Genomic DNA, 14,989 nt, shown 5'->3' with positions numbered 1-14,989 from the left:
CCACCTGGAGGGGAGGAGCCGATGGAAGGGAGGGGAGGAGCCTACAGACAGCTGCTTGGTCCCCTGGAGATGGATGGGCACTTTCCCCGCTGGGCTTCAGGTGGGAATCTGAGGCATGGCTAGGGGGGCAGGAGCACTTCCCGTCTGGACACCCCCGACCCACCGGGGGGGGAAGAGCCGACAGAATGGTGGTTGGTCCCCCCGAGATGGACGAGCACTTTCCCCACTGGGCTTCATACGGGCATCTGAGGCGCTTTTAGGGGGGCAGGAGCACTTCCAGGCTGACACCCACGACCCACCTTGGGGGGAGGAGCTGACGGACTGGAGGGGAAGACCGAGGGACTGGTGGTCAGTCCTCCGGAGATGGACTGGCACTTTCCCCACTGGGCTTCAGGCAGAAATCTGAGGCGCGGCTTGGGGGGCAGGAGCACTTCCAGGCTGGACGCCCATGACCCACCTGGGGGGGAGGAGCCAATTGACTGGTGGTCAGTCCCCTGGAGATGGAAGGGGAACTTTCCCCACTGGGCTGCAGGCGGGAATCTGAGGCGCGGCTAGGGGCTAGGGGGCAGGAGCACTTCCCGGCTAGACGCCCTTGACCCACCTGGGGGAGAGTAGCCGATGGACTGGTGGTCTTACCCCCGGAGATGGACGGGCACTTTCCCCATTGGACTGCAGGTGGGAATCTGAGGCACGACTGGGGTGCAGTAGCAGTTCCCGGCTGGACGCCCACGACCCACCTGGTGGGGAGGAGCTGATGGACTGGTGGTTGGTCCCCGGAGATGGATGGGCCATTTCCCCACTGGGATACAGGCAGGAAACTGAGGCGTGGCTGGGGGGGCAGGAGCACTTCCGTCTGGACACCCAGGACCCACCTGGCGGGGAGGAGCCGACAGATTGGTGGTCTGACCCCCAGAAATGGACGGGCACTTTCCCCAGTGTGTTTCAGGCAGGAATCTGAGGCACGGCTGGGGGGGGCAGGAGCAATTCCTGGCTGGAGGCCACCGACCCACCTGGAGGGGAAGAGCCGACAGAATGGTGGTCGGTCCCCCTGAGATGGACGAGCACTTTCCCCACTGGGCTTCATGCGGGAATCTGAGGAGCTTTAAGGGGGGCAGGAGCACTTCCAGGCTGACACTCACGACCCACCTGGGGGGGAGGAGCCGACGGACTGGAGGGGAAGACCGAGGGACTGGTGTTCAGTCCTCCGGAGATGGACTGGCACTTTCCCCACTGGGCTACAGGCGGGAATCTGAGGCGCGGCTTGGGGGTCAGGAGCACTTCCCGGCTAGACGCTCTTGACCCACCTGGGGTAGAGGAGCCGACGGACAGGTGGTTGTACCCCCGGAGATGGACGGGCACTTTCCCCACTGGGCTTCAGGCGGGAATCTGAGGCACGGCTGGGGGGGGGCAGGAGCATTTCCAGGCTGGATGCCCCCGACCCACATAGAGGGGAGGATACGACGGAGTGGTGGTTGGTCCCCCGGAGATGGACGGGCACTTTCCACACTGTGCTTCAGGGGGAAAACTGAGGCGCGGCAGGGCGGGCTGGAGCACGTGCAGGCTGGACACCCAAGACCCACCTGGAGGGGAGGAGCCAATGGAAGGGAGGGGAGGAGCCGACAGACTGCTGGTTGTTCCCCTGGAGATGGAAGGGCACTTTCCCCGCTGTGCTTCAGGCGGGAATCTGAGGCATGGCCTGGGGGGGCAGGAGCACTTCCCGTCTGGACACCCCCGACCCACCTGGGGGGGAAGAGCCGACAGAATGGTGGTCGGTCCCCCCGAGATGGAGGAGCACTTTCCCCACTGGGCTTCATGCGGGAATCTGAGGCGCTTTTAGGGGGGCAGGAGCACTTCCAGGCTGACACCCACGACCCACCTGCGGGGGAGGAGCCGACGGACTGGAGGGGAAGACCGAGGGACTGGTGTTCAGTCCTCCGGAGATGGACTGGCACTTTCCCCACTGGGCTACAGGCGGGAATCTGAGGCGCGGCTTGGGGGTCAGGAGCACTTCCCGGCTAGACGCACTTGACCCACCTGGGGTAGAGGAGCCTACGGACAGGTTGTCTTACCCCGGAGATGGACGGGCACTTTCGCAACTGGACTTCAGGCGGGAATCTGAGGCGTGGTTGGGGGCGCAGGAGCACTTCCAGGCTGGACGCCTACGACCCACCTGGGGGGAAGGAGCCGATTGACTGGTGGTTAGTCCCCCGGAGATGGATGGGAACATTCCCCGCAGGGCTACAGGCGGGAATCTGAGGCGCGGCTGGGGGGCAGGAGCACTTCCCTGCTGGACACTCCTTACCCAATTGGAGGGGAGGAGCCGAGGGACTGGAGGGGAGGAGCTGACGGACTGGTGGTTGGTACCCGGAGATGGATGGACACTTTCCCACTGGGCTTCAGGTGGGAATCTGGGGCGCGACTGAGGGGGCAGGAGCACTTCCCGGCTGGTCACCCACGACCCATCTGGGGGAGAAGAGCCGACAGACTGATGGTCGCTCCCCCAGAGATGGATGGCCACTTTCACCACAAGGCTTCAGGCCGGAATCTGAGGCGCGTCTGTTGGGGCAGGAGCACTTCCAGGCTGGATGTCCACGACCCACCTGGGGGGGAGGATCCGACGGACTGGTTGTCCGGCCCCCTGAGATGGACGGGCACTTTCCCCACTGGGCTTCAGGTGGGAATCTGAGGCACGGCTGGGGGGGGGGCAGGAGCATTTCCCGGCTGGATGCACCCTACCCACATAGAGGGGAGGATACGACGGAGTGGTGGTTGGTCCCCCGGAGATGGCCGGGCACTTTCCACACTGTGCTTCAGGGGGAAATCTGAGGCGCGGCAGGGCGGGCTGGAGCACGTGCAGGCTGGACACCCAAGACCCACCTGGAGGGGAGGAGCCAATGGAAGGGAGGGGAGGAGCCGACAGACTGCTGGTTGTTCCCCTGGAGATGGAAGGGCACTTTCCCCGCTGTGCTTCAGGCGGGAATCTGAGGCATGGCCTGGGGGGGCAGGAGCACTTCCCGTCTGGACACCCCCGACCCACCTGGGGGGGAAGAGCCGACAGAATGGTGGTCTGTCCCCCCGAGATGGAGGAGCACTTTCCCCACTGGGCTTCATGCGGGAATCTGAGGCGCTTTTAGGGGGGCAGGAGCACTTCCAGGCTGACACCCATGACCCACCTGCGGGGGAGGAGCCGACGGACTGGAGGGGAAGACCGAGGGACTGGTGTTCAGTCCTCCGGAGATGGACTGGCACTTTCCCCACTGGGCTACAGGCGGGAATCTGAGGCGCGGCTTGGGGGTCAGGAGCACTTCCCGGCTAGATGCACTTGACCCACCTGGGGTAGAGGAGCCTAAGGACAGGTGGTCTTACCCCGGAGATGGATGGGCACTTTCCCCATTGGACTGTAGGTGGGAATCTGAGGCACGACTGGGGGGGCAGTAGCACTTCCCGGCTGGACGCCCACGACCCACCTGGTGGGGAGGAGCCGATGGACTGGTGGTCAGTCCCTGGAGATGGATGGGCCATTTCCCCACTGCAATACAGGCAGGGATCTGAGGCGTGGCTGGGGGGGGGGGCAGGAGCACTTCCCTGCTGGACTCCCCTGAACCACTTGGAGGGGAGGAGCCGACGGACTGGAGGGGAGGAGCTGACGGAATGGTGGTTGGTTCCCCGGAGATGGACGGGCACTTTCCCAACTGGACTTCAGGCAGGAATCTGAGAAGTGGCTGGGGGGGCAGGAGCAATTCCCGGCTGGACACCCACGACCCACCTGGGGGGGAGGAGCCGACAGACGGGTGGTCGGTCCCCCAGAGATGGACGGGCTCTTTCCCCACTGGGCTTCAGGCTGGAATCAGAGTTGTGGCTGGGGGGGCAGGAGCACTTCCCTGCTGGAGACCCACAACCCACCTAGGGGGGCAGAGCCGAGAGACTGATGGTTGCTCCCCCAGAGATGGATGAGCACTTTCACCACTGGGCTTCAGGCGGGAATCGGAGGCGCGGCTGGGGGGGCAGGAGCACTTCCCTGCTGGACACCCATGACCCACCTAGGGGGGAGGAGCCGACAGACTGGTGGTCAGTCCCCCAGAGTTGGACAAGCACTTTTCCCACTTGGCTTCAGGCGGGAATCTGAGGTCCGGCTGGGGGGACTGGAGCACTTAAAGGCTGGACGCCCATGAACCACCTGGATGGGAGGAGCCGACGGACTGGAGGGGAGGAGCCAATGGACTGCTTGTTGGTCCCCTGGAGATGGAGGGCACTTTCCCCACTGGGCTTCAGGCAGGAATCTGAGGCGCGGCTGGGGGGCAGGAGCACTTCCCGGCTGGAAGCCCCCAACCCACAAGGAGGGGAGGAAAGGACAGGCTGCTGGTCGGTCCCCCGAAGATGGACTGGCACTTTCCCCACTGGGCTTCAGGCCGGAATCTGAGGCGCGTCTGTTGGGGCAGGAGCACTTCCAGGCTGGATGTCCACGACCCACCTGGGGGGGAGGATCCGACGGACTGGTTGTCCGGCCCCCGGAGATGGACGGGCACTTTCCCCATTGGGCTTCAGGCAGGAATCTGAGGCACGGCTTGGGGGGCAGGAGCATTTCCCGGCTGGATGCCCCCGACCCACATGGAGGGGAGGATACGACGGAGTGGTGGTCTGTCCCCCGGAGATGAACGGGCACTTTCCACACTGTGCTTCAGGGGGAAAACTGAGGCGCGGCAGGGCGTGCTGGAGCACGTCCAGGCTGGACACCCAAGACCCACCTGGAGGGGAGGAGCCGATGGAAGGGAGGGGAGGAGCCTACAGACAGCTGGTTGGTCCCCTGGAGATGGATGGGCACTTTCCCCGCTGGGCTTCAGGTGGGAATCTGAGGCATGGCTGCGGGGGCAGGAGCACTTCCCGTCTGGACACCCCCGACCCACCTGGGGGGGAAGAGCCGACAGAATGGTGGTTGGTCCCCCCGAGATGGACGAGCACTTTCCCCACTGGGCTTCATACGGGCATCTGAGGCGCTTTTAGGGGGGCAGGAGCACTTCCAGGCTGACACCCACGACCCACCGGGGGGGGGGGAGGAGCTGACGGACTGGAGGGGAAGACCGAGGGACTGGTGGTCAGTCCTCTGGAGATGGACTGGCACTTTCCCCACTGGGCTTCAGGCAGAAATCTGAGGCGCGGCTTGGGGGGCAGGAGCACTTCCAGGCTGGACGCCCATGACCCACCTGGGGGGGGAGGAGCCAATTGACTGGTGGTCAGTCCCCTGGAGATGGAAGGGGAACTTTCCCCACTGGGCTGCAGGCGGGAATCTGAGGCGCGGCTAGGGGGCAGGAGCACTTCCCGGCTAGACGCCCTTGACCCACCTGGGGGAGAGTAGCTGATGGACTGGTGGTCTTACCCCCGGAGATGGACGGGCACTTTCCCCATTGGACTGCAGGTGGGAATCTGAGGCAAGACTGGGGTGCAGTAGCACTTCCCGGCTGGACGCCCACGACCCACCTGGTGGGGAGGAGTCGATGGACTGGTGGTTGGTCCCTGGAGATGGATGGGCCATTTCCCCACTGGGATACAGGCAGGAATCTGAGGCGTGGCTGGGGGGGCAGGAGCACTTCCCTGCTGGACTCCCCTGACGAACTTGGAGGGGAGGAGCCGACGGACTGGAGGGGAGGAGCCGATGGACTGGTGGTTGGTATCCGGAGATGGACGGACACTTTCCCACTTGGCTTCAGGTGGGAATCTGAGGCGCGACTGGGGGGGCAGGAGCACTTCCCTGCTGGTCACCCCTGACCCATCTGGGGGGGAAGAGCCGACAGACTGATGGTCGCTCCCCCAGAGATGGATGGCCTCTTTCACCACAAGGCTTCAGGCGGGAATCTGAGGCGCTGCTGAGGGGTCAGGAGCAGTTCCCGGCTGGAGTCCCTGACCCACCTGGAAAGGAGGAACCACAGGACTGGTGGTCTTTCCCCCGGAGATGGAAGGGCACATTCTCCGCTGGGCTTCAGGCTGGAATCTGAGGCGTGGCTGTTGGGGCAGGAGCACTTCCAGGCTGGATGTCCACGACCCACCTGGGGGGGTGAATCCTTCGGACTGGCTGTCCGTCGCCCCGGAGATGGACGGGCACTTTCCATACTGGGCTTCAGGCGGGAATCTGAGGCGTGGCTGGGGGGGCAGGAGCACTTCCAGGCTGGTCACCCACGACCCACCTGGAGGGGAGGAGACGATGGACTGGAGAGGAGGAGCTGACGGAATGGTGGTCGGTTCCCCGGAGATGGACGGGCACTTTCGCAACTGGACTTCAGGCAGGAATCTGAGGCGTGGTTGGGGGCGCAGGAGCACTTCCAGGCTGGACGCCCACGGCCCACCTGGGGGGGAGGAGCCGATTGACTGTTGGTCAGTCCCCCGGAGATGGACGGGAACATTCCCCACAGGGCTACAGGCGGGAATCTGAGGCGCGGCTGGGGGGCAGGAGCACTTTGAGGCTAGATGACCTTGACCCACCAGGGGGGGAGGAGCTGACGGACTGGTGGTCTTACCCCCGGTGATGGAAGGGCACTTTCCCCACTGGGCTGCCGGTGGGAATCTGAGGCACGACTGGGGGGGCAGGAGCACTTCCAGGCTGGACGCTCACGACCCACCTGGTGGGGAGGAGCCGATGGACTGGTGTTCGGTCCCCGTAGATGGATGGGCACTTTGCCCACTGGGATTCAGGCAGGAATCTGAGGCACGGCTGGGGGGGCAGGAGCATTTCCCGGCTGGATGCCCCCGACCCACATGGAGGGGAGGATACGACGGAGTGGTGGTCGTTCCCCCGGAGATGGACGGGCACTTTCCACACTGTGCTTCAGTGGGAAAACTGAGTCGCGGCAGGGCGGGATGGAGCACGTGCAGGCTGGACACCCAAGACCCACCTGGAGGGGAGGAGCCGATGGAAGGGAGGGGAGGAGCTGACAGACTGCTGGTTGGTCTTCTGGAGATGGATGGGCACTTTCCCCGCTGGGCTTCAGGTGGGAATCTGAGGCATGGCTGCGGGGGCAGGAGCACTTCCCGTCTGGACACCCCCGACCCACCTGGGGGGGAAGAGCCGACAGAATGGTGGTCGGTCCCCCCTGAGATGAAGGAGCACTTTCCCCACTGGGCTTCATGCGGGAATCTGAGGCGCTTTTAGGGGGGCAGGAGCACTTCCAGGCTGACACCCATGACCCACCTGCGGGAGAGGAGCCGACGGACTGGAGGGGAAGACCGAGGGACTGGTGTTCAGTCCTCCGGAGATGGACTGGCACTTTCCCCACTGGGCTACAGGCGGGAATCTGAGGCGCGGCTTGGGGGTCAGGAGCACTTCCCGGCTAGACGCACTTGACCCACCTGGGGGAGAGGAGCTGATGGACAGGTGGTCGTACCCCCGGAGATGGACAGGCACTTTTCCCATTGGACTGTGGTGGGAATCTGAGGCACGACTGGGGGGGCAGTAGCACTTCCCGGCTGGATGCCCACGACCCACCTGGTGGGGAGGAGCCGATGGACTGGTGGTCGGTCCCTGGAGATGGATGGGCCATTTCCCCACTGCAATACAGGCAGGGATCTGAGGCGTGGCTGGGGGGGGGGCAGGAGCACTTCCCTGCTGGACTCCCCTGACACATTTGGAGGGGAGGAGCCGGCGGACTGGAGGGGAGGAGCTGACGGAATGGTGGTTGGTTCCCCGGAGATGGATGGGCACTTTCCCCACTGGGCTTCAGGCGGGAATCTGAGGCACGGCTGGGGGGGCAGGAGCACTTCCAGGCTTGACGCCCCAGACCCACCTGGGGGGAGGAGCCAACGGACTGGCGGGGAGGAGCTGACGCTCTGGTTGTTGGTCTCCCTGAGATGGACGGGCACTTTCCCCACTTGGCTTCAGGCGGGAATCTGAGGCGCGGTTGGGGGGGCAGAAGCACTTCCGGGCTGGACACCCAAGACCCACCTGGAAGGGAGGAGCCGACGGATTGGAGGGGAGGAGCCGACGGACTGGTGGTCGGTCCCCCGGAGTTGGACTGGCACTTTCCCCACAGGGCCTCAGTCAGGAATCTGAGCTGTGGCTGGGGGGGCAGGAGCACTACCAGGCTGGATGCCAACAAACCAACTGGAGGGGAGGAGCCGATGGACTGGAGGGGAGGAGCCAACGGACTGCTGGTTGGTCCCCCTGAGATGGATGGGCACTTACCCCACTATGCTTCAGGCGGGAATCTGAGGCATGGCTGGGGGGGCAGGAACACTTCACCACTGGACGCTCCCCGACCCACCTGGAGGGGAGGAGCCGACGGACATGAGAGAAGGAGCCGACTGACTTGTGGTTGGTCCCCCGGAGTTGGACTGGCACTTTCCCCCTGGGCTCAGACGGGAATCTGAGGAGCGGCTGGGGGGGACAGGAGCACGTCCAGGCTGGACGTCCCCCACCCACATGGAGGGGAGGAGCCATCGGACTTGTGATCGGTCCCCCGGAGATGGACGGGCAGTTTCCCCACTGGGCTTCAGGCGGGAATCTGAGGCACAGCTGGGGGGGCAGGAGCATTTCCAGGCTGGACGCCCCGGACCCACCTGTGGGGAGGAGCCAACGGACAGGCCTGGAGGAGCCGACGCACAGGTGGTCGGTCCCCCTGAGATGGACGGGCACTTTCCCCACTGGGCTTCAGGCGGGAATCTGTGTTGCGGCTGGGGGGGCATGATCACTTCCCGGCTGGACGCCCCCTACCCACATGGAGGGGTGGTGCCGTCGGACTTGTGGTCGGTCCCCCTTAGATGGACGGGCACTTTCCCCACTGGGCTTCAGGCAGGAATCTGAGGCATGCCTGGGGGGGCAGGAGCACTTCCAGGCTTGACGCCCCCGACCCACCTGGGGGGAGGAGCCAACGGACTGGCGGGGAGGAGTCGATGCACTGGTGGTCGGTCCCCCTGAGATGGACGGGCACTTTCCCCGCTGGGCTTCAGGCCGGAATCTGAGGAGCAGCTGTGGGGGCAGGAGCACTTCCAGGCTGGATGCCCAAGATCCACCTGGGGGGTAGGATCCAAAGGACTGGAGGGGAGTAGCCGATGGACTGGTGGTCGGTTCCCCGGAGATGAACGGGCACTTTCCCCACTGGGCTTCAGGCAGGTATCTGAGGCGCGGCTGGGGGCGCAGGAGCACTTCCGGGCTGGACACCCAAGACACACCTGGGGGGGAGGAGCCGACAGACTGGGGGTCGCTCCCCCAGAGTTGGATGGGCACTTTCCCCACTGGGCCTCAGGTGGGAATCTAAGCTGCGGCAGGGGGGGGCAGGAGCACTTCCAGGCTTGACGCCAATGAACCACCTGGAGGGGAGGAGCCGACGGACTGGAGGGGAGGAGCCGACGGACTGGTGTTTGGTCCCCCGGAGATGGACGGGCACTTTCCCCACTGGGCTTCAGGCAGGAATCTGAGGCACGGCTGGGGGGGCAGGAGCACTTCCCGGCTGGACGCCCCCGACCCACCTGTGGGGGAGTAGCCGAAGGACTGGTGGTCGGTCCCCGGAGTTGGATGGTCAGTTTCCCCACTGGGCTTCAGTCAGGAATCTGAGGCACGGCTGGGGGCGCAGGAGAACTTCCTGGCTGGATGCCCATGACCCACCTGGAGGGGAGGAGCCGACGGACTGGAGGGGCGGAGCCAATGGACTGTTGGTTGGTCCCCAGTCGATGGAAGGTCACTTTCCTCACTGGGCTTCAGGCGGGAGTCTGAGGCGCAGCTGGTGGGGCAGGAACACTTCCCGGCTGGACGCCCCCGACCCACATGGAGGGGAGGATATGACGGAGTGGTGTTCGGTCCCCGGGAGATGGACGGGCACTTTCCCCACTGGGCCTCAGGCGGGAATCTGAGCCGCGGCTGGGGAGTCAGGAGCACTTCCAGGCTGGACGCCCCCGACCCACCTGGGGGGAGGAGCCAACGGACTGGAGGGGAGGAGCCAACGCACTGTTGGTCGGTTCCCCAGAGATGGTCGGGCACTTTCCCCACTGGGCTTCAGGTGGGAAACTGTGGCACGGCTGGGGGTGCAGGAGCACTTCCCTGCTGGACACCCATGACCCACCTGGGGGGGAGGAGCCGACAGACTGGTGGTCTCTCCCCCAGAGATGGACGGGCACTTTCCCCACTCGGCTTCAGGCGGGAATCTGAGGCATGGCTGGGGGGGCAGGAGCACTTCCTGGCTGGATGCCCATGACCCACCTGGAGGGGAGGAGCCGACGGACTGGAGGGGCGGAGCCAATGGACTGTTGGTTGGTCCCCAGTCGATGGAAGGTCACTTTCCTCACTGGGCTTCAGGCGGGAGTCTGAGGCGCAGCTGGTGGGGCAGGAACACTTCCCGGCTGGACGCCCCCGACACACATGGAGGGGAGGATATGACGGAGTGGTGTTCGGTCCCCGGGAGATGGACGGGCACTTTCCCCACTGGGCCTCAGGCGGGAATCTGAGCCGCGGCTGGGGAGTCAGGAGCACTTCCAGGCTGGACGCCCCCGACCCACCTGGGGGGAGGAGCCAACGGACTGGAGGGGAGGAGCCAACGCACTGTTGGTCGGTTCCCCAGAGATGGTCGGGCACTTTCCCCACTGGGCTTCAGGTGGGAAACTGTGGCACGGCTGGGGGTGCAGGAGCACTTCCCTGCTGGACACCCATGACCCACCTGGGGGGGAGGAGCCGACAGACTGGTGGTCTCTCCCCCAGAGATGGACGGGCACTTTCCCCACTCGGCTTCAGGCGGGAATCTGAGGCATGGCTGGGGGGGCAGGAGCACTTCCTGGCTGGATGCCCATGACCCACCTGGAGGGGAGGAGCCGACGGACTGGAGGGGAGGAGCCAATGGACTGTTGGTTGGTCCCCAGTCGATGGATGGTCACTTTCCTCACTGGGCTTCAGGCGGGAATCTGAGGTGCAGCTGGTGGGTCAGGAGCACTTCCCGACTGGACGCCCCCCACCCACCTGGAGGGGAGGATATGACAGAGTGGTGTTCGGTCCCCAGGAGATGGACGGGCACTTTCCCCACTGCGCCTCAGGCGGGAATCTGAGTTGCGGCTGGGGCGTTAGAAGCACTTCCATTCTGGACGCCCCCGACCCACCTGGGGGGAGGAGCCGACGGACAGGAGGGGAGGAGCCAACTGACTTGTAGTAGGTCCCCAGGAGTTGGACTGGCACTTTCCCCACTGGGCTTCAGGCGGGAATCTGAGGAGCGGCTGGGGGGGCAGGAGCACTTCCCGGCTGGATGCCCCTGACCCACATGGAGGGAGGATAGGACGGAGTGGTGTTCGGTCCCCCGAAGATGGACGGGCATTTTCCCCACTGGGCTTCCGGTGGGAATCTGAGGCTCGGCAGGGGGGGCAGGAGCATTTCCAGGCTGGATGCCCATGACCCACCTGTAGGGGAGGATACGACGGAGTGGTGTTCTGTCCCCCGGAGATGGACAGGCAGTTTCCCCACTTGGCCTCAGGCGGGAATCTGAGCCGCGGCTGGGGGGGCAGGAGCACTTCCAGGCTGGACGCCCCCGACCACCTGGGGGGAGGAGCCAATGGACTGGAGGGGAGGAGCCGACGCACTGGTGGTCTGTCCCCCTGAGATGGAAGGGCACTATCCACACTTGGCTTCAAGGGAGAATCTGAGGCGCGGTGGGGGGGGGCAGGAACACTTCTGGGCTGGACACCCTCGACCCACCTGTGGGGGAGGAGCCGACAGACTGGTGGTCTCTCCCCCAGAGATGCACGGGCACTTTCCCCACTGAGCTTCAGGAGGGAATCTGAGGTGCTGCTGAGGGGGCAGGAGCACTTCACGGTTGGACGTTCCCGACGCACCTGGAGGGGAGGAGCTGCAGGACTGGTGGTCAGTACACTGGAGATGGACTGGCACTTTCCCCGCTGGGCTTCAGGCCAGAATCTGAGGCGCAGCTGTGGGGGCAGGAGCACTTCCAGGCTGGATGCCCAAGATCCACCTGGGGGGTAGGATCCAAAGGACTGGAGGGGAGTAGCCGATGGACTGGTGGTCGGTTCCCCGGAGATGAACGGGCACTTTCCCCACTGGGCATCAGGCGGGTATCTGAGGCGCGGCTGGGGGCGCAGGAGCACTTCCGGGCTGGACACCCAAGACACACCTGGGGGGGAGGAGCCGACAGACTGGGGGTCGCTCCCCCAGAGTTGGATGGGCACTTTCCCCACTGGGCCTCAGATGGGAATCTAAGCTGCGGCGGGGGGGGGCAGGAGCACTTCCAGGCTTGACACCAATGAACCACCTGGAGGGGAGGAGCCGACGGACTGGTGTTTGGTCCCCCGGAGATGGACGGGCACTTTCCCCACTGGGCTTCAGGCAGGAATCTGAGGCACGGCTGGGGGGCAGGAGCACTTCCCGGCTGGACTCCCCCGACCCACCTGTGGGGGAGTAGCCGAAGGACTGGTGGTCGGTCCCCGGAGATGGATGGTCAGTTTCCCCACTGGGCTTCAGTCAGGAATCTGAGGCACGGCTGGGGGCGCAGGAGAACTTCCTGGCTGGATGCCCATGACCCACCTGGAGGGGAGGAGCCGACGGACTGGAGGGGCGGAGCCAATGGACTGTTGGTTGGTCCCCAGTCGATGGAAGGTCACTTTCCTCACTGGGCTTCAGGCGGGAGTCTGAGGCGCAGCTGGTGGGGCAGGAACACTTCCCGGCTGGACGCCCCCAACCCACATGGAGGGGAGGATATGACGGAGTGGTGTTCGGTCCCCGGGAGATGGACGGGCACTTTCCCCACTGGGCCTCAGGCGGGAATCTGAGCCGCGGCTGGGGAGTCAGGAGCACTTCCAGGCTGGACGCCCCCGACCCACCTGGGGGGAGGAGCCAACGGACTGGAGGGGAGGAGCCGACGCACTGTTGGTCGGTCCCCCAGAGATGGTCGGGCACTTTCCCCACTGGGCTTCAGGTGGGAAACTGTGACACGGCTGGGGGTGCAGGAGCACTTCCCGGCTGGACACCCATGACCCACCTGGGGGGGAGGAGCCGACAGACTGGTGGTCTCTCCCCCAGAGATGGACGGGCACTTTCCCCACTCGGCTTCAGGCGGGAATCTGAGGCATGGCTGGGGGGGCAGGAGCACTTCCTGGCTGGATGCCCATGACCCACCTGGAGGGGAGGAGCCGACGGACTGGAGGGGAGGAGCCAATGGACTGTTGGTTGGTCCCCAGTCGATGGATGGTCACTTTCCTCACTGGGCTTCAGGCGGGAGTCTGAGGCGCAGCTGGTGGGGCAGGAGCACTTCCCGGCTGGACGCCCCCCACCCACATGGAGGGGAGGATATGACGGAGTGGTGTTCGGTCCCCAGGAGATGCACGGGCACTTTCCCCACTGTGCCTCAGGCGGGAATCTGAGTTGTGGCTGGGGCGTTAGGAGCACTTCCATTCTGGATGCCCCCGACCCACCTGGGGGGAGGAGCCAATGGACTGGAGGGAAGGAGCCGACGCACTGTTGGAAGGTCTCCCTGAGATGGACGGGCACTTTCCCCACTGTGCTTCAGGCGGGAATCTGAGGCGCGGCTGGGGGGGCAGGAGCACTACCGGACTGGACACCCACGACCCACCTGGGTGGGAGGAGCCGACAGACTGTTGGTTGCTCCCCCAGTGATGGTCGGGCACTTTCCCCACTGGGCTTCAGGTGGGAAACTGAGGCACGGCTTGGGGGGCAAGAGCACTTCCCGGCTGGACACCCATGACCCACCTGGTGGGTGAGGAGCTGACAGACTGCTGGTCTCTCCCCCAGAGATGGACGGGCACTTTGTCCACTGGGCTTCAGGAGGGAATCTGAGGCGCTGCTGAGGGGGCAGGAGCACTTCCCGGCTGGACGTCCCCGACCCACCTGGAGGGGAGGAGCCGACAGACAGGAGGGAAGGCGCCGATGGACTGTTGGTAGGTCCCTAGGAGATGGATGGTCACTTTCCCCACTGGGCTTCAGGCGGGAGTCTGAGGCGCGGCTGTGGGGGCAGGAGCACTTCCAGGCTGGATGCCCAAGATCCACCTGGGCGGGAGGATCCAAAGGACTGGAGGGGAGGAGCTGACTGACTTGTGGTCGGTCCCCCGGAGATGGACTGGCACTTTCCCCACTGGGCTTCAGGCAGGAATCTGAGGCGCGGCTGCGGGGGCAGGAGCACTTCCTGGCTGGATGCCCCCGACCCACCTGTGGGGGAGTAGCCGAAGGACTGGTGGTCGGTCCCCGGAGATGGATGGGCACTTTCCCCACTGGGCTTCAGGCAGGAGTCTGAGGCACGTGTGGGGGGGCAGGAGCACTTTCCTGCGGACGCCCCCGACCCACCTGGAGGGGAGGAGCTGATGGACTGGAGGGGAGGAGCCGACGGAGTGGTGGTCGGTTTACCCCGGAGATGGATGGGCACTTTTCCCACTGGGCTTTAGGCGGGAATCTTATAATCTTTTATATTTTTGAAGCATATGTCTAAAATTATCTCTTTTTTTGTTTCTGATCTATCAGTTATGTCTTCACTGAGTCTCACCAAAGATTTTTTTCAATCTTATCAATTCTTTATTTATAGCCCTTGATTTTATTGTTCTTTAGTATTGGGCTGGAGCGATAGCACAGCGGGTAGGGCGTCTGCCTTGCATGCAGCCAACATGGCCGACCCGAGTTCGATTCCTCCGCCCCTCTCGGAGAGCCCGGCAAGCTACCGAGAGTATTCGATATGCCAGACACAGTAACAACAAAGTCTCCAATGGAGACGTTACTGGGCCCGCTCGAGCAAATCGATGATCAACGGGAGGGCCTTTACTTTACTTACTTACTTAGTATTATCTTATAATTTCAATCCTCTTGATTTCCACTTACATTTTTAATTATTTTCCCTTCTACGTCTGGCTACCCTTGTTGTTATTTTACTAATTACTTGAATTACAAGATTAGTTAATTTTTTATAGCTGTTCTTATTTTCCATCTAATGCCTCTAGTGCTATGAACTACACTTTTGGTGTTATTTTGATGTCTGATAAATTCTAGTAGTTCCTGTTATCATTCTCATTT

The sequence above is a fragment of the Sorex fumeus genome, unplaced genomic scaffold (genome assembly GCF_029834395.1).
Source record: "Sorex fumeus unplaced genomic scaffold, SorFum_2.1 ptg000086l, whole genome shotgun sequence".
In the NCBI taxonomy this organism is placed as follows: Eukaryota; Metazoa; Chordata; class Mammalia; order Eulipotyphla; family Soricidae; genus Sorex; species Sorex fumeus.
The sequence above is the reverse complement of the archived record's forward strand: the minus strand, read 5'-3'. Positions refer to the sequence as shown.